The sequence below is a fragment of the Bubalus kerabau genome, chromosome 23 (assembly GCF_029407905.1).
Source record: "Bubalus kerabau isolate K-KA32 ecotype Philippines breed swamp buffalo chromosome 23, PCC_UOA_SB_1v2, whole genome shotgun sequence".
Classification (NCBI taxonomy): Eukaryota; Metazoa; Chordata; class Mammalia; order Artiodactyla; family Bovidae; genus Bubalus; species Bubalus kerabau.
The window spans coordinates 27,265,570-27,290,089 of NC_073646.1; the positions used below are offsets into that span (position 1 = coordinate 27,265,570).

At 41.0% G+C, this 24,520-nt stretch overlaps 1 protein-coding gene and 1 long non-coding RNA gene across 2 annotated transcripts in view; one reads left to right on the top strand and one right to left on the bottom strand.

The window, feature by feature from the left end:
• TMEM219 (transmembrane protein 219) overlaps window positions 1-259 on the bottom strand; it is a 17,276-nt gene extending 17,017 nt beyond the window's left edge. The window contains exon 1 of the mRNA XM_055562207.1: window positions 128-259. The gene's annotated coding sequence lies outside the window, so the exon portion shown is untranslated. The remainder of the gene's footprint in view (window positions 1-127) is intronic.
• On the top strand, window positions 228-23,874 carry LOC129637905 (uncharacterized). Its single transcript, XR_008707628.1, has 2 exons — window positions 228-346; window positions 23,399-23,874. It is a non-coding gene; the product is annotated as an uncharacterized LOC129637905 (long non-coding RNA).
• The last annotated feature ends 646 nt before the right edge of the window (window positions 23,875-24,520 follow it).

Below are 24,520 nucleotides of genomic sequence, written 5' to 3' on the forward strand. Positions count from 1 at the left end.
GCCAGAGGTCGGCGGCTGGTGGTGCCCCTAGGCCTCCCCTCCCCCGCCAAGCCCCTCCTGCAGAAACTCAACACCCGCATCCCTTCCCGCTCTAGCAGCGTCGGATCTGCCCGCCGCTCGCTCTCACCGCTAGCAGCCGGGCGGAGGCCGGCGCCCCCCGCGACGTCACGCGTGGAGTCGCGAAGGGGCGGGGTCCGTGCTCCCACCCAGCCGCCCCACCCGGCCTCGGCGGGATTCGCATGCGCAGTGCCTCTGCGAGGGCGCCTCGCCCCTCCCGGTCGGGGTGGGGGCGTACCAAAACAACATCCAATGCAGGGGCAAAGGGAAAGAAATAACGCCACGGGAGGTGAGTAAAAGGGAGAGAGGCATCGGAGGTAATCCTAGAGGCATTCTGAAATAGTAATCTGTCCATTCGCGGGGATCATGGGGGCATTTCAACGAGAATCTCGTCGCAGGCAATTTTCTTTTGCTCGTCTCCCACCCGTGCCAATAGCACAGCCCAGCCGCGCCCTAGTTCCGGGTAAAACTTGGGGTCCGCCCGGGGGCGGGGCTCCGGTCCCGGGACTCTGGTCTTCCGGGCCGGCGTTGGAGCTTAGACTTTTTTCTGCAATTTAGTAGTGTCTAATGGAACGCTAGTCCAGTACGCTTGCCTGGAAAATCCCATGGACGGAGGAGCCTGGTGGGCTGCAGTCCATGGGGTAGCGAAAAATCGGACACAACTGAGCGACTTCACTTTCACTTTTCACTTTCATGCATTGGAGAAGGAAATGGCAAACCAGTGTTCTTGCCTGGAGAATCCCAGGGACGGGGGAGCCTGGTGGGCTGCCGTCTATGGGGTCGCACAGAGTCGGACACGACTGAAGCGACTTAGCAGCAGCAGCAGCAGCAGCAGCAATGTCTACACCTCAGGCTTGGTCCATGGCTTTTAGTGACCCCTTGATGCATCGGATCCTACAGCTGCAAGGCTGCTCAATAGAGACCATCTGCTTTCACTTCTGCTCGCATTTTAGAGATAAGAACAGGAGGTCCATCTTAACCCGACAGGACACATGGAACCAATAACTTTGGGTTCAAATCTTGACTCTGTCCCTGCCCCTCCATAAAACATAACTGTGCTCTTCTGGGGACTGAGTTTACTTCTCTGTTAAAGAGGATCATCTTATCTGTCTCACTGTTTGAATGGGAAAATTAAGAGATAAAGTGTGGGAAAACGTGCACCCACTGAGCACACAACCAGCACTGGACAAATGCTGTATGAAACAGAATCTGAGTATTCAACTCTGCTGAGGCTTCCTTAAAGCAGAAACCATGTCCTTTCTGTACCACCACCCCCAAAATTTTATAGCTCAAAATCCTCTCGTATATGTTGTTTAGTACTTAAGCCATGTCCAACTCTTTTGCAACCCCATGGACTGTAGCCTGCCACGTTCTTTTTGTCCATGGGATTTCCCAGGCAACCAGTACTGGAGTGGGTTGCCATTTCCTTCTCCACGGGATCTCCCCCCACTCAGATCCAACCCTCATCTCCTGCACTGGCAGGTGGATTCTTTACACTGAGCCACCAGGGAAGCCCCTCATATATATAGTCAAGTGATGTTCAACAAGGTGCCAAGACCATTCAGTGGAGAAAAGCCTGTCTTTTCAACAAATGGTTTCAGGAAAACTGGATATCCACATGTAAGAGAAGGAAATTAAACTCATACTTCACACCCTATGCAAAAGTTAATTCAAAATGCATGAAAGAACTAAATGTAAAAGATGAAACTATACAGATGTTGAAGAAAACATAAGGGGAAAACTTCATGATACTAGATTTGGCAATGATTTCTTCAATATGACACTAAAAGCACAGACAGCAAGAGAAAAGAACAGGAAAGTTAGACTATATCGAAGTTTAAAACTTCTGTGCATCAAAAGGCACAATCAACAGAGTGAAAAGGCAGTCCATGGAATGGGAGGAAATATTTGCAAATCATGAATCTGCCAAGGAGTTAATATCTCAAGTATATAAAGAACTCCTACAACTCAACAATAGCAAAACCAACTTGATTTAAAAAGTGACTTAAATAGATATTTCTCCAAAGAAGATATGTAAAATGACAACCCATGAGAAGATGCTTAATATCACTAAGCACTAGGGAAATGCAAATCAAAATCACAATTAGATACCACTTCATAGCTATCAGGATGGCCACTCAAAAAAAAGAAAATAACAAAGGTTGACAAGGCTGAAGAAAGTGGAACCCTTATGCATTGTGCAGAGAAGGCAATGGCACCCCACTCCAGTACTCTTGCCTGGAAAATCCCATGGACATAGGAGCCTGGTAGGCTGCAGTCCATGGGGTTGCTAGGAGTCGGACACGACTGAGCGACTTCACTTTCACTTTTCACTTTCATGCATTGGAGAAGGAAATGGCAACCCACTCCAGTGTTCTTACCAGGAGAATCCCAGGGACGGAGAAGCCTGGTGGGCTGCTGTCTATGGGGTCGCACAGAGTCGGACACGACTGAAGCGACTTAGCAGCAGTAGCACTATGCATTGTGGGTGAGGATGTAAATTGGTACAGCTACTATGGAAAACAGACCAGTGTATCTTTCAAGATTTTTAAATAGAACTACCATATTATCAAGCAATTTCACTTTTGGGCATATAGCCCCCAAAACTGAAAGTAAGGTCTCAAAAAGATATATAAGTACCATGTTCATAGCAGCATTACTCAAAAGAGATAAGAGGTGGAAGCAACTCAGTGTGTCCATTGACAGATGAGTGGATAAAAAACAAATGGTATGCCATACAATAGAATATTATTCAGCCTTTAAAAAGGGCATTCTGACACATACTACAACATGGATGAACTTTGAGGACATTATGCTAAGTGAAATAAGTGAGTCGCTAAAAGACAAATATTGTATTATTCGTCTTATATAAGATATTCAATACAATAAGTAGTCAAATTCATAGAGACAGAAAATAAAGAGGCAGGAGAGAGGAGAATGGGGAGTTACTGTTTAATGGGTTCAGAGTTTGAGTTTTCCAAGATAAAAAGTGTTCTGGAGACAGATGGTGGTAATGGTTACACAACAGGGTAAATGTACTTAACACTACTGAACTATATAATTAAAAATGATCAAGATAGTAAATGATGTGCATTTTGCCATGATTAAAAATAATGATTAAGAAACCTGGGGAGGATTTATGACCCAGTATCCTAGGGTATTAGTGGGTGTTTTTTAAATGCCGTTGATTGTTGCAATTCCAAGTATAGGAAGTATTTTCTTCTCAAAGGAAAAAATAAGTGTGGCTGTCAGAATTTTAGATTCTAGGAATTGGAAGGCACTTAATAACTGAACAATGGGCTTCCCTGGTGGCTCAGATGGTAAAGAATCTTCATGTAATAAGGGAGACCCGGGTTCAATCCCTGGGTCAGGAAGATCATTTGCAGAAAGGAATGGCTACCTACTCCAGTATTGCCTGGAAAATTCCATTGACAGAGAAGCGTGGCAGGCTACATCCATGGGGTCACAAAAGAGTTGGACATGAACAACTAACACTTTAATAACTGAACAGTTCAACAATACCACCATCCTCCTTTATTTTCTAAAGGGGCTAAAATTGATGTCTGGAGAAATTAAGGGACTTACTTGCCCCAAGTCTTCCAGCCAGTTGAGCCTCAGCCAGAACTAGAGCCCACATGTCCCAACACTGAATCCAGCCCTTTCCCACTAAATCCTTTCTCAGTTCTGCCAAGAGCTCTCTCCTGAAAACCTACAAAAGTCTCTGCGCGTTCACTGGTAGTCACATCCAGCCCAGTGTGGGCCAACTAGGTAAACTTTCCCTAGTTTTGAACTAGTCTCTCTACCTGCACCTCAGCTCCTAGAGTACCATGTTCTCACAAGCCCCAGGTCTTTTCATAGTTTGAGCACATATTATTTGCTCAGTAAATATTTATTGATGAATTTACTAAAAACATCTCCATACAGCCCAGTTTCCCCAAGAACTCACTGATTTTCAGTCTCATTTTATGGTTGGGAGCATGTCTACCCAGGTTTGAATGTTTGTGAAATTTAGGTTAAAATGTAAAAGAAAGTTTATTCTGTCAACAATCATTTTTTTTAAACACCTGCTATGGTTCAGGTCCAAAATTAATATCCACATAGCAAAAATTTTGTTAATGTTTTGACTTAATGACAAGTCTAATTTGTAGGGTAAGATGACACGGAAGCACCCAGTAGTGCTGGTGTACAATAGAAAGTCAACAAACAATTTTCCCCCATTATTCTTGTGCCTCAGAATAATTAGGCATATTTGGACAGAAGTTTCTGTCAATGACCATGATTGATATTTACTTGCCAAACCAAGCAAATCCTATGGACCAACAGAGGCAAACTGGTTAGAGCAAGAAAATTCCTTGAGGTCTGCGAATGAGGGTAAATGGATGTGAACAAATGTCTTAAAAGGTGGAGGGGAGCCAATGAAGACACAAAATTGGTTGTGAACTGTAATGCTCCAGCATTACACCAATATTCTGACTTAATCCACTCATCAGGCCCTCAAAGGATGTTACTGTGGAAACCTGGCCCTAGACATGTTTAATTAATTAATTAATTAGTTTATTTATTTATTTTTGGCCATATCATATGGCAAGTGGAATCTTAGTTCCCTGACCAGGGATCAAACCCTGCCCCTTGCACTGGAAGTGCAAAGTCTTAACCCCTGGACCACCAGGCAGTAGGTGACGGAAGCTGGCTTATGATTCAGGCTTGTCTACAGCCTATCATATGAGGATCAGAAAGCTGATGGAGAAGGGAATCAACCAGTCCCTTGAAAGGAATTTAAAGAGAGATTCTTCAATCACTCCACAGTGATAAGTTCCTCTCAGACCTCTGACTCAGATAAAGCCTCTCTCAGAGAGCTGTTTTATTTTTTTCCTTCCAAATTATTGAGTCTTAAAACTTGGGGAGACTAAAGACCCTTTTGAAAATTTGATGAGCTTTTCACTCAGTCAACCAGATATTCATTCAATAAATATGAGCAGAAGGCTCTATTCTGTGAGCTAAGAATACAATGGTGAACAAAGTATTCAAGATCCCTGGCCTCCTGGAACTACAACCTGTTTCTAGACACTTTCCTTGGAAAAATGCACGTTCATCTAAACATCTACATACAGTTTAAATCAGTGGAACCTCAGTCCTCTTGGAGCTCATCCTTAGAAAGAACCCCTAGATATTAGTACTTAATAATGTTCCTTCTATACCTAGTTAAACCTCACTTTTGTGTTTAGTTTTCTATCAGAACTGCTTGATAAGATTATTGCTTTCCCACTTTATGATGTGGTTTCATCCATTCCATCAACTAATTCATTCATTCAACAAACATCTGCATATTGCTAACTGCCAGGCACTTGGGTAGAAGCAATACTTTTGGCTGTGCTCTGAGGCATGTGGGATGTCTCCCCAACCTGGGCATCCCCAGTGAAAATGCCAAATCCTAACCACTAGGCCACCAAGGAACTCGCTGGGTTCCTTGGGAAGCCACAATGAGGGAAACCATATTTCCTATCAATGAAAAGCCTTAGTTAAGAGGCAGATACACAAAAAAATTATAAGATGTTAAATACCGAGATAATCACATAACATAATAACAATAACTACCCACTACTGAATAACTTCTAAATGGGTCAAGCATTTGATGGCCTTTAAATGTTCCCTTGTTCAACCATGTCAATATCAAAATAAAATTGGTATTATCCCTACTTTACAAATGAGAAAACAAAAGGTTAGCAATGTTAGGAAACTTGCCAATGGTCTCCAGATATCGGTAGCTACATGTAATACATACACATGTGATAAAAATACTGGGGAAAAAAGGAAAATATGTTTATAAGCCTGCCTGGGATAAGACATACTTTCTAAAGAAAGACACATGTATGTATAGAAACCATAAATGAAAAAATTGATATGCCTTTTAAAAGTTTCTAAATGATTAAAAAAAACATACAAGTGAGAAGTAGAAGAAAATAACTGCAATATATATTAATAGTCAAGAGATTGTCAGTTTCTCCTTTTATGTCTGTTAGTGTTTGTCTTATGTATTGAGGTGCTCCTATGTTGGGTGCATAGATATTTACAATTGTTATGTCCTTGGATTGATCCCTTGATCATTATGTAGTGTCTTTCCTTCTCTCTCATAATAGTCTTTATTTTAAGGTCTACTCTGATATGAGGATTGCTACTCCAGCTTTCTTTTGCTTTCCATTTGCATGGAATGTATTTTTCCATCCTCTCACTTTCAGTCTATATGTGTCTTTAGATCTGAAGTGGGTTTCTTGTAGACAGCATGTATATGCATCTTGTTTTGTATCCATTCAGCCAGTCTGTCTTTTGGTTGAAGCATTTAATCCGTTTACATTTAAAGTAATTATTGATATATATGTTCCTATTGCCATTTTCTTAATTGTTTGGTGTTTGTTTTTGTAGATCTTTTTCTTCTCTGTATTTCCTGACTATATAAGTCCCTTCAACATTTGTTGTAAAGCTGGTGTGGTGGTACTGAATTCTCTTTACTTTTGCTTGTCTGAAAAGCTTTTGATTTCTCCATCAATTTTGACAGTAACACAATATAGTAGGAGACTTTAATACCTGACTTACACCAATGGACAGATCATCAAAACAGAAAATTAATAAGGAAACACAAGTCTTAAATGATACATTAGATGAGGTGGATCTCATTGATATCTTCAGGACAATCCATCCAAATGCAGAAGAATACACCTTCTCAAGTGTAAATGGAACATTCTCCAGGATAGACCACATCATGGGTCACAAATCAAACCTCAGTAAATTTAAGAAAATTGAAATCATATCAAGCATCTTTTCTGACCACAGTGTTACGAGAATAGATATCAATTACAATAAAAAACACAAACACATGGAGATTAAACAATACATTTCTAAATAAAAAACAGGTTACTGAAGAAATTAAAAGGGAAATCAAAAAATTCCTAAAAACAAATGACAATGAAAACACAACACCTCAAAACCTATGGGATGCAGCAAAAGCATTTCTACAAGGAAAGTTTATATCAATACAGTCCTACCTCAAGAAACAAGAAAAACATCAAATAGACAACCTAGCTTTACACCTAAAACAACTGGGAAAAAAAGAACAAAAAAACCCAAACTTAGCAGAAGGAAAGAAATCATAAGGATCAGAGCGGAAATAAATGAAAAAGAAATGAAAGAAACAACAGTAAAGATTAATAAAACTAAAAGCTGGTTCTTTGAGAAGATAAACAAAATTGACAAACCTTTAGCCAGACTCATCAAGAAAAACAGATCAGATCAGATCAGTCGCTCAGTTGTGTCCGACTCTTTGCGACCCCATGAATCGCAGCACGCCAGACCTCCCTGTCCATCACCAACTCCCGGAATTCACTCAGACTCATGTCCATCGAGTCAATGATGCCATCCAGCCATCTCATCCTCTGTCGTCCCCTTCTCCTCCTGCCATCAATCCCTCCCAGCATCAGAGTCTTTTCCAATGAGTCAACTCTTCGCATGAGGTGGCCAAAGTACTGGAGTTTCAGCTTCAGCATCATTCCTTCCAAAGAAATCCCAGGGCTGATCTCCTTCAGAATGGACTGGTTGGATCTCCTTGCAGTCCAAGGGACTCTCAAGAGTCTTCTCCAACACCACAGTTCAAAAGCATCAATTCTTCGGCGCTCAGCCTTCTTCACAGTCCAACTCTCACATCCATACATGACCACAGGAAAAACCATAGCCTTGACTAGACGGATCTTTGTTGGCAAAGTAATGTCTCTGCTTTTCAATATGCTATCTAGGTTGGTCATAACTTTCCTTCCAAGGAGTAAGCGTCTTTTAATTTCACGGCTGCAGTCACCATCTGTAGTGATTTTGGAGCCCCAGAAAATAAAGTCTGACACTGTTTCCACTGTTTCCCCATCTATTTCCCATGAAGTGGTGGGACCAGATGCCATGATCTTCGTTTTCTGAATGTTGAGCTTTAAGCCAACTTTTTCACTCTCCACTTTCATTTTCATCAAGAGGCCTTTTAGTTCCTCCTCACAGAGAAGAATCAAATCAACAAAATTAGAAAAAGGAGAGGTTACAACAGACAATACAAAGGATTATAAGAGACTATTATGAACAACTCTATGGCAATAAAATGGATAACCTGGAAGAAATGGACAGATTCTTAGAAAAGTTCAATCTTCCAAGACTGAACCAGAAAGAAATAGAAATTATGAACAACTCAATTGGAAGCACTGAAATCAAAGCTGTGACTAAAAAAAAAAAAATCTCCCCAAAAAAACAAGAGCCCAGGACCAGATGGCTTCACAGGTGAACTCTATCAAACATTTAGAGACAAGCTAAGCCCTATCCTTCTAAAACTCTTTCAAAAAATTGCAGAGGAAGGAACACTTCCAAACTCATTCTACAAGGCAACTATCACCCTGATACCAAAATCAGACAAAGACAACACACACAAAAAAGAAAACTACAGGCCAATATCGCTAATGAACATAGATGCAAAAACCCTCAACAAAATTTTAGCAAACAATTCAATAACACATTAAAAAGCTCATACACCATGATCAAGTTGGGTTTATTCTAGGGATGCAAGGATTCGTCAATATAGCAAATCAATCAATGTGATACACCATACTAACAAATTAAAAGATAAAAACCATATGATAATCTCAGTAGATGCAGAAAAAGCCCTTGACAAAATTCAGTTCAGTTCAGTCGCTCAGTCGTGTCTGACTCTGCGACCCCATGAATTGCAGCACGCCAGACCTCCCTGTCCATCACAAACTCCCGGAGTTCACTCAAACTCATGTCCATCAAGTCGGTGATGCCATCCAGCCATCTCATCCTCTGTCGTCCCCTTCTCCTCCTGCCCCCAATCCCTCCCAGCATCAGAATCTTTTCCAATGAGTCAACTCTTCGCATCAGGAGGCCAAAGTATTGGAGTTTCAGCTTTAGCATTAGTCCTTCCAAAGAACACCCAGGGCTGATCTCCTTCAGAATGGACTGGTTGGATCTCCTTGCAGTCCAAGGGACTCTCAAGAGTCTTCTCCAACACCACAGTTCCAAAGCCTCAATTCTTCGGTGCTCAGCTTTCTTCACAGTCCAACTCTCACATCCATACATGACCACAGGAAAAACCATAGCCTTGACTAGACGGACCTTTGTTGGCAAAGTAATGTCTCTGCTTTTTAATATGCTATCTAGGTTGGTCATAACTTTCCTTCCAAGGAGTAAGCGTCTTTTAATTTCATGGCTGCAATCACCATCTGCAGTGATTTTGGAGCCCCCCAAAATAAAGTCTGACACTGTTTCCACTGTTTCCCCATCTATTTCCTATGAAGTGATGGGACCAGATGCCATGATCTTCGTTTTCTGAATGTTGAGCTTTAAGCCAACTTTTTCACTCTCCTCTTTCACTTTGATCAAGAGCCTTTTTAGTTCCTCTTCACTTTCTGCCATAAGGGTGGTGTCATCTGCATATTTGAGGTTATTGATATATCTCCCAGCAATCTTGATTCCAGCTTGTGCTTCTTCCAGCCCAGCGTTTCTCATGATGTACTCTGCATTTAAGTTAAATAAGCAGGGTGACAATATACAGCCTTGACATACTCCTTTTCCTATTTGGAACCAGTCTGTTGTTCCATGTCCAGTTCTAACTGTTGCTTCCTGACTTGCATATAGATTTCCCAAGAGGCAGGTCAAGTGGTCTGGTATTCCCATCTCTTTCAGAATTTTCCACAGTTTATTGTGATCCACACAGTCAAAAGCTTTGACATAGTCAATAAAGCAGAAATAGATGTTTTTCTGGAACTTGCTTGCTTTTTCCATGATCCAGCGGATGTTGGCAATTTGATCTCTGGTTCCTCTGCCTTTTCTAAAACCAGCTTGAACATCTGGAAGTTCATGGTTTATGTACTGCTGATGAGCCTGGCTTGGAGAATTTTGAGCATTACTTTACTAGCGTGTGAGATGAATACAATTGTGTGGTAGTTTGAGCATTCTTTAGCATTGCCTTTCTTTGGGATTGGAATGAAAACTGACCTTTTCCAGTCCTGTGGCCACTGCTGAGTTTTCCAAATTTGCTGGCATATTGAGTGCAGCACTTTCACAGCATCATCTTTCAGGACTTGAAATAGCTCAACTGGAATTCCATCACCTCCACTAGCTTTGTTCATAGTGATGCTTTCTAAGGCCCACTTGACTTCACATTCCAGGATGTCTGGCTCTAGGTGAGTGATCACACCGTCGTGATTATCTGGGTCATGATAATCTTTTTTATACAGTTCCTCTGTGTATTCTTGCCACCTCTTCTTAATATCTTCTGTTTCTGTTAGGTCCATACCATTTCTGTCCTTTATCGAGCCCATCTTTGCATGTAATGTTCCCTTGGTATCTCTAATTTTCTTGAAGCGATCTCTGCTGCTGCTGCTGCTAAGTCGCTTCAGTCATGTCTGACTCTGTGCGACCCCATAGACGGCAGCCCACCAGGCTCCCCTGTCCCTGGGATTCTCCAGGCAAGAACACTGGAGTGGGTTGCCATTTCCTTCTCCAATGCATGAAAGTGAAAAGTGAAAGTGAAGTCGCTCAGTCGTGTCCGACTCTTCGTGACCCCATGGACTGCAGCCTACCAGGCTCCTCCGTCCATGGGATTTTCTAGGCAAGAGTACTGGAGTGGGATGCCATCGCCTTCTCCATGAAGAGATCTCTAATCTTTCCCATTCTGTTGTTTTCCTCTATTTCTTTGCATTGATCACTGAGGAAGGCTTTCTTATCTCTCCTTGCTATTCTTTGGAACTCTGCATTCAGATGCTTATATCTTTCCTTTTCTCCTTTGCTTTTCGCTTCTCTTCTTTTCACAGCTATTTGTAAGGCCTCCCCAGACATTTATGATTAAAATTCTTCAAAAAATGGGCATAGAAGGAAACTACCTCAACATAGTATAGGCCATATATGATAAGCCCACAGCAAACATTATTTTCAATGGTGAAAAACTGAAAGCATTCTCCCTAAGATTAGGAACAAGACAATGGTGTCCACTTTCACCACTATTATTCAACATAGTTTTGGAAGTCCTAGCTATAGCAATCAGAGAAGAAAAAGAAATAAAAAGAATACAGATCAGAAAAGAAGAAGTAAAGCTCTCACTGTTTGCAGATGACATGATACTATATACAGAAAACCCTAAAGATACTATCAGAAAATTACTAGAGCTAATCAGTGAATTTAGCAAAGTCTCAGGATACAAAATCAATACACAGAAATCACTTGCATTCCTATATTCTAACAATGAAAAATCATAAAGTGAAACTGAGGAATCAATTCCATTCACCAGTGCAACAAAAACAATAAAATATCTAGGAATAAACTTAAGGGGACAAAAGAACTGTATACAGAAAATTATAAGACACTGATGAAAGAAATCAAAGATGACATAAACAGATGGAGAGATAGTCCATATTCCTGGGTAGGAAGAATCAATATTGTGAAAATGACTATACTACCAATGCAGTTTACAGGTTCAATGTGATCCCTATCAAATTACCAATGGCATTTTTCAGAGAACTAGAACAAAAAAAATTCACAATTCATATGGAAACACAGTCAGTCAGTCAGTTCAGTCACTCGGTTGTGTCAGACTTTTTGCAACCCCATGGACTGCAGTATGCCAGGCTTCCCTGTCCTATCTTTTTGCCTTTTCATACTATTCATGGGGTTCTCAAGAATATTGAAGTGGTTTGCCATTCCCTTCTCCAGTGGACAACGTTTTGTCAGAACTCTTCACCATGACCCGACCATCTTGGGTGGCCCTAAATGGCATGGCTCATAGTTTCATTGAGTTAGACAAGGCTGTGGTCCATGTGGAAACACAAAATACCCCAAATAGTCAAAGCAGTCTTGAGAAAGAAGAATAGAGCTGGAGGAATCAACCATCCTGACTTCAGATTATACTACAAAGCTACAGTCATCAAGACAGTATGGTACTGGCACAAAAACAGAAATCTAGACCAATGGAACAAGATAGAAAGCCCAGAAATAAACCCATGCACCTATGGGTACCTTATTTTTGACAAAGGAGGCAAGACTATACAATGGGGCAAAGACAGCCTCTTCAATAAGCAGTGCTGGGAAAACTGGACAGCTACATGTAAAAGAATGAAATTAGAACACTTCCTAATACCACATACAAAGATAAACTCAAAATGGATTAAAGACCTAAATGTAAGACCAGAAACTATAAAACTCTTAGAGGAAAACATAGGCAGAACACTTGATGACATATAAAGCAAGATCGTCTATGACCCATCTCCTAGAGTAATGGAAATAAAAACAAAAGTTAACAAGTGGGACCCAATTAAACTTAAAAGCTTTTGCACAGCAAAGGAAACTAAAAGCAAGGTGAAAAGACAACCCTAAGGATGGGAGAAAATAATAGCAAATGAAACAACTGACAAAGGATTAATTTCCAAAATATACAAGCAGCTCATACAACTCAATACCAGAAAAACAAACAACCCAATCAAAAAGTGGGGAAAATACCTAAGAATACCAGGCATTTCTCCAAAGAAGACATACAAGTGGCTAACATGAAAAGACAGTCAACATTGTTCATTATTAGCAAAATGCACATCGAAACCACAATGAGATATCACCTCACACTGGTCAGAATGGCCATCATCAAAAAGTCTACAAACAATAAATGCTGGAAAGGGTGTAGAGAAAAGGGAACCCTCTTGCACTGTTGGGGGGAATGTAAATTGATGCAGCCACTATGGAAGATGGTATGGAAATTCCTTAAAAAACTAGGAATAAAACCACCATATGACCCAGCAATCCCACTCCTAGGCATATACCCTGAGGAAACCAAAATTGAAAAAGACACATGTATCTCATTGTTTATTGAAGCAATATTTACAATAGTTAGAACATGGAAGTAACCTAGATGTCCATTGACAGATGAATGGATAAAGAAGTTGTGGTACATATACACAATGGAATATTACTCAGCCATAAAAAGGAACACATTTCAGTCAGTTCTAATGAAGTGGATGAACCTAGAGCCTATTATACAGAGTGAAGTAGTCAGAAAGAGAAAGACAAATATCACATACTAATAGATATATACAATCTAGAAAGAGGTAGAAAGAGGGTACCAAAGAATTTATTTGCAGGGCAGCAATGGACAAACAGACATAGAGAAAAGACTTATGGACATGGGGAGAGGGGAGAAGAGGGTGAGATGTATGGAGAGAGTAACATGGAAATTTACATTACCATATGTAAAATAGATAGCCAATCGGAATTTGCCATAAGTCTCAGGAAACTCAAACAGGGGCTCTGTATCAACTTAGAGGGGTGGGATGGGAGGGAAATGGGAAGCAGGTTCAAGGTGGGGTGGAATATATATATATATATATATATATATATATATAGAGAGAGAGAGAGAGAGAGAGAGATCTATAGCTGATTCATGTTGAGGTTTGACAGAAAACAAAAAAATCTGTAAACCAATTATCCTTCAATTTAAAAATTAATTAATTAAAAAAAGAGATTAATAGCAGGTGATATGTTTCCCCTTGAGGTAAAATTTATATATTGTGAAATGCACAGACCTTAAGTATAAAATTTCATACATTGTAATTTATGAAAGGTAATGCCCACTAAAAATACCTCAATCTAGATATGAAATGCTTCCAGTACTCTGGGAACTTCCCTCATTCCCCTTCCAGTTACTCCCTGTCTTCTCTGTCCAAAGGCCATCACTATTCTGATTCTATCACTGCAATCTTTCTTTTTTTCCTTAAAATGTCCAAATTCTCTCACTAGATTGTAAGTTTTCATAAAGAAGAATCTGCCTGATTCTTTTTCTCCCTTAGGGTGTGTATGTGTGTGTGTGATAAAATATATACAACATAAAATTTGCCATTTTAACAGTTTTGAAGTGTGCAATTCAGTGGAATTAGTTATATTCACAGTGTTGTGCAACCATCACAATTTACTTCCAAAAATTTTTTTATCACCCCAAACAGAAATTCTGTAACCATTAAGCAATCATATCTCCCTTGACCCAGACACTAATAACCTCTTGTCTACTCCCTATCTTTATGCATTTGCCTATTCTAAGATATTTCATATAAGTGGAATCATACTATTTGTCTTTTTGTGCCTGGCTTATTTCACTTAGCATCACGTCTTCAAGGTTCATCCATTCATAGCATGTGTCAGAATTGCTTTCCTTTTTAAGGCTGAATAATATTCCATTGCATAAACACACCACATTTTGTTCATTCATATGTTGATGGACAGTTTTTTCCCCACATTTTGGCTGTTATGAATAATTCTGTTAGGAACATTTTGGTGTACAAGCGTCTGAGTCCTTGTTTTTAAATCTTTCTATGACTGGGAGAGGAATTGGCTTGGTCATATGGTAACCCAATTTAACTCTTGGAGAAACTGCCAAACTGTTTCCCACAGCAGCTGCACCATTTTACATTCCCAACTGCAATGCGCAAAGGTTCCAATTTCTCCACATTCTTACCAACACTTGTTATTATCTTTTTTATAACAGCTATCCTAGTACATTTCACTGTGGTTTTTATTTGCATTTCCCTAATATTAAAAAGCAGAGACATTATTTTGTCAACAAAGGTCCATCAAGTCAAGGCTATGGTTTTTTCAGTGGTCATGTATAGATGTGAGAGTTGGACTGTGAAGAAAGCTGAGCACCGAAGAATTGATGCTTTTGAACTGTGGTGCTGGAGAAGACTCTTGAGAGTCCCTTGGACTGCAAGGCGATCCAACCAGTCCATCCTAAAGGAGATCAGTCCTGGGTATTCATTGGAAGGACTGATGTTGAAGCTGAATCTCCAATACTTTGGCCACCTGATAATGAAGAGCTGACTCATTTGAAAAGACTCTGATGCTGGGAAAGATTGAGGGCAGGAGGAGAAGGGGATGACAGAGGATGAGATGGTTGGATGGCATCACCGACTCAATGGACATGGGCTTGGGTGGACTCTGGGAGTTGGTGATGGACAGGGAGGCCTGGTGTGCTGTGGTTCATGGGGTCACAAAGAGTCGGACACGACTGAGCGACTGAACTGAAACTGGAACTGAATGACTAATGGGGTTGACAGTTTTCATGTGCTTGTTTCTTATTTGGTGAAAAAGAGAGAAAGACAGTAAATTGTCTAGGAGGGGACACAGGGCCAGTATAACTACTTTAGGGAGGTAGGTGGCAATAGTAATTTTGCTTTGTCCTAAAAGGATTTTGTTACTAATGTAATTTGAAAACAACTTCATCTGTGGCTTCAGTTATCATCTATACACTGATGAGTCAAACATCCCTACCTCTAAGCCATATGCTGAAGTTAAGTTTAATGTTCCTATTTTAATATTTTTACTATGAAGCTCCATTCATTCAACATACATTTGTTGGGTGCCCACTGTGTGCTATGGACTGTTCTAAGTGCTGGGGATCCAATAGTGAATATACCAAACAGATCTTTAGCCTAAAGAATTTATATACTTGTTTACACTTGGTGTGGTACAGGGACTTAACTTAGTATGTTCAAAAACTGAACTCATGGAGAGACATCGGTGAAAAGGATGGAGTTAGTACCTCCAGTAGCCTGTACCTCCCCAGAATTACCAAAAATAAAAAATAAAAAAACCCAGCAATAACTTTCAGAATGAACATGACAGAGTTCCAGGAGATATTCTGGACAGGTACTTCATGTTCAGTGATGCTGAGCAGAACCTTAGCTCCATCTAAATAAATATATGAATTTAAAGTTAGGTTTTCCAGACAGAGGACAAATATTATGTGATATTGCTTCTATGTGGAATCTAAGAAAATGGTACAAATGAACTTATTTACAAAACAGTAATAGAGTCACAGATGTAGAAAACAAGCCTATGGTAACCAGGGGGGACAGGGGGAAAGATAAATTGGGAGATTGGGACTGACATATACACATAACTATATAAAAAATAGATAACTAATAAGGACCAGGGGACAATACAGCACAGGGAACAATACCCTGTAATGGCCAATATGGAAAAAGAATCTAAAAAAAAGTGGATGTATGTATTTGTATTAGATTCACTTTGCTGTACACCTGAAACTAATGCAACATTATAAATCAACTATACTCCTATAATTTTTTTTTAGATTGCACTTACTACTTTACCTTAATATATACTCCTTTTACTGCATCTTCATCTCAGGTGACAGGATCACCATCCACCCAATCTCCCAAGTAAGAAACCTCTGAGTCAGCCTTGACTCCACCCTCTTCCCTTATCCCACACATTCCATCCATCATCAAAATTATCTCTGGTACCCTTCCCCTCCTCTTCATGCCTACTGCCTTTGATTATTTCAGATTCTCATTCTCTCTCATCAGGACCAATGCAGCTATCTCCTAACCCTTTTCACTGCCTCCAGTTTCTCCTCCTGTCAATCTATCATGCATGTCACCTACTCAATTAGCTTTCTAAAATAGCAATCACAAGCTTCTGCTGCCCTCCTTAAGACCTCTGCTGGACTTCCCTGGTGGTCCAGTGGTTAGGACTCCACCCTTCCAATGCAGGGGGCATGGGTTTGATCCCTGGTTGGGGAACTAAGATCCCACACGCCTATACGGCTCAGCCAAAAAAATAAACAACATTTAAGAAAACTAAATAAAATAAATAAAAATAAAAATGACCTCTACTGGCTCCAGGAGAAAGTTCCAGCTCCTGGGACATCCTTCACAACTTAGTCTCAACCACACAGCATCATCTTTCCATTTTTCACTCCAGCCACATAAATATCTTGCGATTCTAGCTATTCCACACCACCATATTTTGGGCTAGCATTATACTCCTCATGGAACTCAGTTACTTACTTCTACCATATACATACTTTGTCTTCAAGACTAACCTCAAAGGCCACAGTCTCTGTGATGTTTTTCCTCCACTCTCAGAACTGAGCCTCCACCCACATCATGCTTCTGCAACACTCCTTATATTACAGTACAGAGCACCCTGCATTTTACCTTTTTGTGAAGAAATCTGTCTCCTTTGGAATGTGAATTCCTGAAAAGCAGAGAATGTGTCACACTCTCCTCGTCTCTATAGCCTCAACACTCAGCACAGTACCTGGCACATGGGAGTCTCAAAATGTTGGAGAGTTCCTTCTTCCCTTCCCCTCAGCAACTGTTCTAAATCTCTGCCACTCTCCTCAAATCCTTTCCCCAACTTCTCAGTTCAGTCTATCTGAACTGTCAGCAGATGATCTCACCAGAGAGGCCATCACTTTGTTGCTCTTCAGTTGCTAGGTCATGTCCGACTCTTTGTGACCCCATTGACTGCAGCATGCCATGCTTTCATGTCCTTCACTATCTCCTGGAGCTTGCTCAAACTAATGTCCCTTGAGTCGGTGATGCCATCCAACCATCTCATCCTCCTCCATCCCCTTCTTCTCCTGCCTGCTATCTTTCCTAGCATCAGGGTCTTTTCTAATGAGTCAGCTCTTTGCATCAGGTGGCCAAAGTATTGGAGCTTCAGCTTCAGCATCAGTCCTTCCAATGAATATTCAGGACTGATTTCCTTTAGGATTGACTGGTTTGATCTCCTTGCAGTCCAAGGGACTCTCAAGAGTCTTCCCCATCATCACAGTTCAAAGACATCAATTCTTCAATGCTCAGCCTTCTTTATGGTCCAACTCTAACATCCATACATGACTACTGAAAAAACTATAGCTTTGACTATACAGACCTTTGTTGGGAAAGTAATGTCTCTGCTTTTTAATATGCTGTCTAGGTTTATGATAGCTTTTCTTCCAAGGAACAAGTGTCTTTTAATTTCATGGCTGCACTCACCATCTGCAGTGATTTTGGAGCCCAAGAAAATAAAGGCTGTCACTGCTTCCATTGATTCCCCATCTATTTGCCATGAAGTGATGGGACTGGATGCTTTGATCTTCATTTTTTGAATGTTGAGTTTTAAGTCAGCTTTTTCACTCTCTTCTTTCACTTTCATCAAGAGGCTCTTTAGTTCCTCTTTGCTTTATGCCATAAGGGTGGTGTCATCTCCATATCCGAGGTTATTGATATTTCTCCTGGCAATTTTGATTCCAACTTGTGCTTCATCCAGCTCAGCATTTCACATGATATATTCCCCATATAAGTTAAATAAGCAAAGTGACAATATACAGCCTTGATGTACTCCTTCCCCAATTTTAAACCAGTTGGTTGTTACATGTCTGGTTCTAACTGTTTTTTATTGACCTGCATACAGGTTTCTCAGGAGGCAGGTAAGGTGGTCTGGTATTCGCATCTCTTTCAGAATTTTCCAGTTTGTTGTGATCCACACAGTCAAAGCTTTAGCATAGTCAATGAAGCAGTAGATGTTTTTCTTGAATAATCTTGCCTTTTCTATGATCCAACAGATGTTGGCAATTTGATTCCTGGTTCCTCTGCCTTTTCTAAAACCAGCTTGAACATCTGGAAGTTCTCAGCTCACATACTGTTGAAGCCTAGCTTGGAGAATTTTGAGCACCTTGCTAGCATGTGAGATGAGTGCAACTGTGCCATAGTTTGAACATTCTTTGGCAGTGCCTTTCTTTGGGATTGGCGTGAAAACTGACATTTCCCAGTCCTGGGGCCACTGCTGAGTCTTCCAAATTTGCTGGCATATTGAGTGCAGCACTTTCACAGCATCATCTTTTAGGATTTGAAATAGCTCAACCAGAATTCCATCACCTCCACTAGCTTTGTTCATAGTGATGCTTCCTAAGGCCCATTTGACTTCACACTCCAGGATATCTGGCTCTAGGTGAGTGATCATACCATTATGGTTATCTGGGTCATTACAATCTTTTTTTTTTTTTTTGTATAATTCTTCTGTGTATTCGTGCCACCTCTCCTTAATATCTTCTGCTTTTGTTAGGTCCATACTGTTTCTGTCCTTTATTGTGCCCATCTTTGCATGAAATATTCCCTTGGTATTCCTAATTTTCTTGAGGAGATCCATACATGACTACTGGAAAAACTATAGCTTTGACTATATGGACCTTTGTCGGCAAAGTGATGTCTCTGTTTTTTAAAACGCTGTCTAGGTTTGTCATAGCTTTTCTTTCAAGGAGCAAGTGTGTTTTAATTTCATGGCTGCAGTCACCGTCTGCAGTGATTTTGGAGCCCAAGAAAATGAAGTCTGTCACTGTTTCCACTTTTTCCCCATGTATGTGGCATGCAGTATTGGGACTGGATGCCATGATCTTCATTTTTTAAATGTTGAGTTTTAAGCCAGTTTTTTTACTCTCCTTTTTCATCTTCATCAAGAGGCTCTTTAGTTGCTGTTCACTTTGTGCCATTTGAATGGCCATCACTTGTGAAATCTTTTATCATCTACCGTTGCCACCTACCCTACATACCCTGCATACCAATCTATGCTTTCCTCCTTGCCTCAGCTCACAGAGGAAGATGTGTCCCTTGTCCACCCAAGACCAGTGCCTGCACTGTGCTCCAGATCTCCTCTCATCTCCTCAGGGTTTCCTCAATCATCCTTCCCTCCTTTTCCACCCATATTCATTCAGCAAATATTTACAGAGCAACACTGTATTTGGATGCTGGGGTTATAATGGCAAATGAGTTAGATATAGTTAGTTATGAGTTAGACCTCATAAAGCTTCCACTGTAGTGAGAATGACAGACCAAAAAAATTGAAATGGATGTAAAGGAAATGAATAGGATGATAAAGGAATAAGAGACAGGTCACTTTATTTTTGTTTTGTTTTTTGGTATTTTTCCCAGGAAACATGATTTGTTGTTGTTGTTTAGTTGCTAAGTTGTGTCCATCTCTTTTGCGACCCCATGGACTGTAGCCCGCCAAGCTTCTCTGTCTATGGGATTTCCCAGGCAAGAATACTGGAGCGGGTTGTCATTTCCTTCTCCAAGGGATCTTTCCGACCCAGGGATTGAACCCGTGTCTCCTACTGGATTCTTTACCACTGAGTCACCAGGTCACTTTAAATAAGGAAGTCAAGGACTTCCCTGGTGGCCCAGTGGCTAAGACTGTGTGCTCCCAATGCAGGGGACTGGGGTTCAATCCCTGGTCAGGGAACTAAATCCCACATGCCCAATGAAGAGTCGGCATGCCGCAACAAAGATCAAAGATCGTGTGTACCACAACTAAGACCTTGTGTAGCCAAATAGATAAATATTAAATAAATACATAAAGCGGATAGAGGAAAAAAGACCTTTTTTTTTCGTGGAGGTGACATTTGAGCTGATGCCTTAAGGATGTGGATGTGAATAAATTTTCTGTGTGAAGTTCTGGGGGATGAGGAGTCCAGGTAGAAGGAACAGTGGTATGAGGATCCAGAGAGAAAGAGAAAAGCCAAGGTTGTCTCGATGGCCTATAAGGCCCTCCAAGCTCCAGGCCCCCCATCATCTTTCTGACCTCATTTCCCACTGCCCTTCCCCTCCCTCAGTCCACCGACCTCCTTGCTACTTTTCAATTATGTCATGTGTATGCTCACCCTAGAGCCTTTGTTCTGGTTGTTCTCACTGCCTGCAAAGTTTTCCTTAGATATCTGCTTGGCTAACTTGCTCACTTCCTTCAAGTCTTTGCTTAAAAGTCACCTTCTCTACAAGGCCTACCCAACTACCCTACTTAAAATTAGTATTCACATCCCCTCTGCCACGAACACTCCTGATCCCCTTATCCTACTTTGCTTTTACTTTCCTCTTTTGGCTGCACGGGGTCTTCATCGCAGCACAGAGACCCTGTAGTTGTGGCACACAGGTTTAGTTATTTCACGGCATGTGGGCTCTTAGTTCCCCCACCAGGGATCAAACACACATCCCCTACATTGGAAGGTGGATTCTTAACCTCTGGACCACCGGGAAAGTTCTGCTTTTTATTTTTCTATAGTGCCTATCACCTTGTAACATACTACATAATTTACTTATTCATTAAGTCTACTGTTTATTGACTACCCCCTCACTAGAACATAAACTTCACGAGCGTAGGAATCTTTTGGTCACTAGCGTGTTCTAAGGACTCTGAAGAGTGCCTGGCACAACGTGGGTGGTTCACACAAATTTATTAATTAAATTAATTCTTCAAAACTCATCTCAGATATCAGGTTCTTCACAAAGTATTTCCCAGCTGTGAACAAGCCCCACTTTCCCCAAAATTAATTCCCCCTTCTTTGGGCTACCTTTGTATCTTGTACCATTGTTGGATTTTCCAGATAATATTGTCATTTGTATGTCTAGATTATGAGGGCAAAGTTTGGGACCCATCTGATATATTTCTACATTCTTGTAGAATTATTATTCTTGCCATCTCAGGGCCTGACAATAGTATACATGTATTATTTTGATAAATAAACTAGCAAAGCCACACCAAGATCAAAAGTCTGGAAATATTCTGTTGGTGACTGTGTGGGAAACAGGCCTGCCCAGTGTTGATAGGAGTGTAAACTGACTGACTTACGCTCCCTGCAGGACAAAGTGAAAATATCTATCAAGTTAAACATTTACTTTCAGAAATTCTGCTTTTAAGAATGTATCTATCAGGGCTTCTCCTCTGGTGGTCTAGTGGTTAAGAATCCACCTGCCAATGCAGGGGACAGGGGTTTGATTCCTGGTCTGGAAAGATCCCGCATGCCAAGGGGCGACTGAGCCCCTGTGCCACAACGACTGAAACATGCACAGTGAGAAGCCTGCGCACGACGACGACAAGCAGCCTCTGCTCGACTGCAACCAGAGGAAGCTCGTGCACAGCAGCCAAGACCCAGTGCAGCCATAAATAAAGAAGTAAAATTTTAAAAAAGAATGCATCTGTCATATTTACTCATTCAAGTATTCCAATATACAGAGATATTCACTGAGACATAGTTTATGATAAACATATACATATATATAAAACTTAACTGTCCCACCAGTAGGGCCTTATACAAATTATAGTATATCCATAATAGAATACTCTATGGCTGCTATTGTAGGATGAGACATATCTGTATGTACAAACACGGAACAAGCTCTGAGATGTATCAGATAGAAAGAACATAATGCCGGTAAACATGGAGTATGCCAATATGTGTATTTCACAAAAAGGAGAACACTAGATACACATGCTTATATGTTCAGAGTATTTTGGAAAGATAAACAAACTCTGAACAGCGGCTGCCTCTAGAGAGGAGGACTGGTGTATCAGAAGTCAAGGTGAGGGGTACACTTATTTTACACTGTATACTCCATTAGTTTGAATTTTTTATCATGTATATTACATTTCCAATAATAATTTAAAAAATTTTAATGATAAGGTAAGACTCAAAATTGCATATTAGGAAAGGATGGAGAAGGATTCAACCCTCCACTGTGCCTTAAGTGACTGACAGAAAAGTGTCACATCTTTTTTAGGAGTTTCTGTCTTCAGTCTCTCTCTTAATGAGAAAGGGAAAAGGAGTGGAACTGGAGACTTGGATTAGGAACTTGATCTTGCCACTGAGCCACTCCTGGAAAGATAGTGGCCATCACCCACTGGACAGTGTCCAAAGCATCTTGATTAGGGGTTAAGATCCATATATTTATTATGTGAGAGGCTGTGAGAGTTTCCCTGGGGTGGCTATATTCAGAATGGGGATACTAAGTAGTCAGTTTCTTCTACAACAAGGCCCAGCCTGATATTCTGAGCACAGGAAGACTGTCTTGACCTCAAGAATCAGCATTGGCCAGGGAAGTATGGGCTGCCAAGCGGTTGGGGCTGGCTCCCTTCCTAGGGAAACTGTCCTGTCATGCAGGGAAACTGAGACAGAAAACTTGGCCCGTGAAGCAGAGGAAATGGAAGAGGCAGGGGTTTGGTGGGCTTAGGGTTCCCCAGAGTTCACCTCAGGCAGTGAAAGGTGGGAAAGGTCCCTGGGCTTTTGCAGAACAGAGTGAAGGACATATGATGTGGGAAATGGCAGGCATACAGAAAGGGAAGTGAGTTAGCCAGGTTAAAAAAAAAAAATTACTCAGCTGTTCTGTTCCTTTCCATCTTCACAAACCAAAGCAGATATCATAGAATTGAATCCCTCGTTCCTGTGATTCCAGGGCTGGAAGAGTCCTTAAAGATATTTTAGCCAACGTCCTCAGTGATGCTAGAATCCTTCTATGCTCTAGGCTCCATTCATACACTCACAGAACTAGCAATGCCTCAGACACCACAGGACCTGCTATACAAGGCTCTTCTGCTTTCTCCTCAGAAGCAGGCCTGGAAGGATCTTTCCCCACAGGCTTTCTCTGCCTGGCCCAAGTTCCAGCTCCCAGGAAGACGCCCATACCTGACACAGCTCCACTTTCTTCCTCTCCAGGGCCAGCTTAAAGTCAGGAGGAGGCACAATGCTGAGAAGCCCAGAAAGTTCACCAGATTCCTCTGTGATCAGGTCAACTTCATTAAAATGAACTATGTTCCCCGAGGATTTGATCGCGGAGGTGGTGTTGATTGCTGTATCACAGTTCCTATGGCTACAGGCTCACAGTGAAAAGGGAACAGGTATACATCAGTATCTTCCTGTAAAACTGGGATCTGACCTCCTTTATAGTCAAACATGCAGCAGGCCACCGTGCAAATAGTACAGCATGAATAGAACCAAGAGAGTCCTGAATGACTTAAGTGGAAAAGAACACTAAATGAAATGATGCATGTGAAAGGATGTGTTCTGTCCTTGGTTCAGCTTGTATCCTGCATAACTGTTCACCATTCATCTTTCATACCCAGAAGGGAGATCATCCAACTGCAAGGGTTGCAAACTGGCAGCCCCCAGGCCAAATAAAACCCACAAACCTATCTGGTATGAGTTCAGAATGTTTAAAACATGTTTTGAGTCAACTTTTAAAAAATCCATTATCTTTTCAGTGAAAAAAAAAAAATCCATTTTCCAGTGTCAATGCCCTCCTGTCAAAGGCTCTCAAGAACAAACCTATAATTGAACAAAGTTGGGTTTATTGACTCATTGCATAAGGAGACCACACAACATGTGAAACTGTGAGACATCTCAGTAAGAGATGCTGTAAACGACTTATTGTAGGACTTGAACTTGTATTAGGTTTCTGGGGAGGATTCAGGGAAATGGGCTGACTCTGATTTAGATGCTATGAAGAAGTGAGGAATAATTCTATGATTGGTATCTTAACACTTTTAATCTAAATGATAGGAAGACTAAAGCTATCACTGATAAAGAAGGAAAAGTAATTTATATTAGGCAGGATGTGGGTATTGGGTCATTTCTGTTGTTTGGATAATGTTCTTGCTTTTTGTTCATTTACTATTTATTTATTTGGCTGTGCTGTGTCTTAGTTGTGGATCTTTTAAGTTGCAGCATGTGAACTCTTAGTTGTGGCATGTGGGATCTAGGTCCCTGACCAGGGATTGAACCCAGGCCCCCTGCATTGGAATCTCAAGAGTCTTAGTGACTGGACCACCAGTGAAGTCC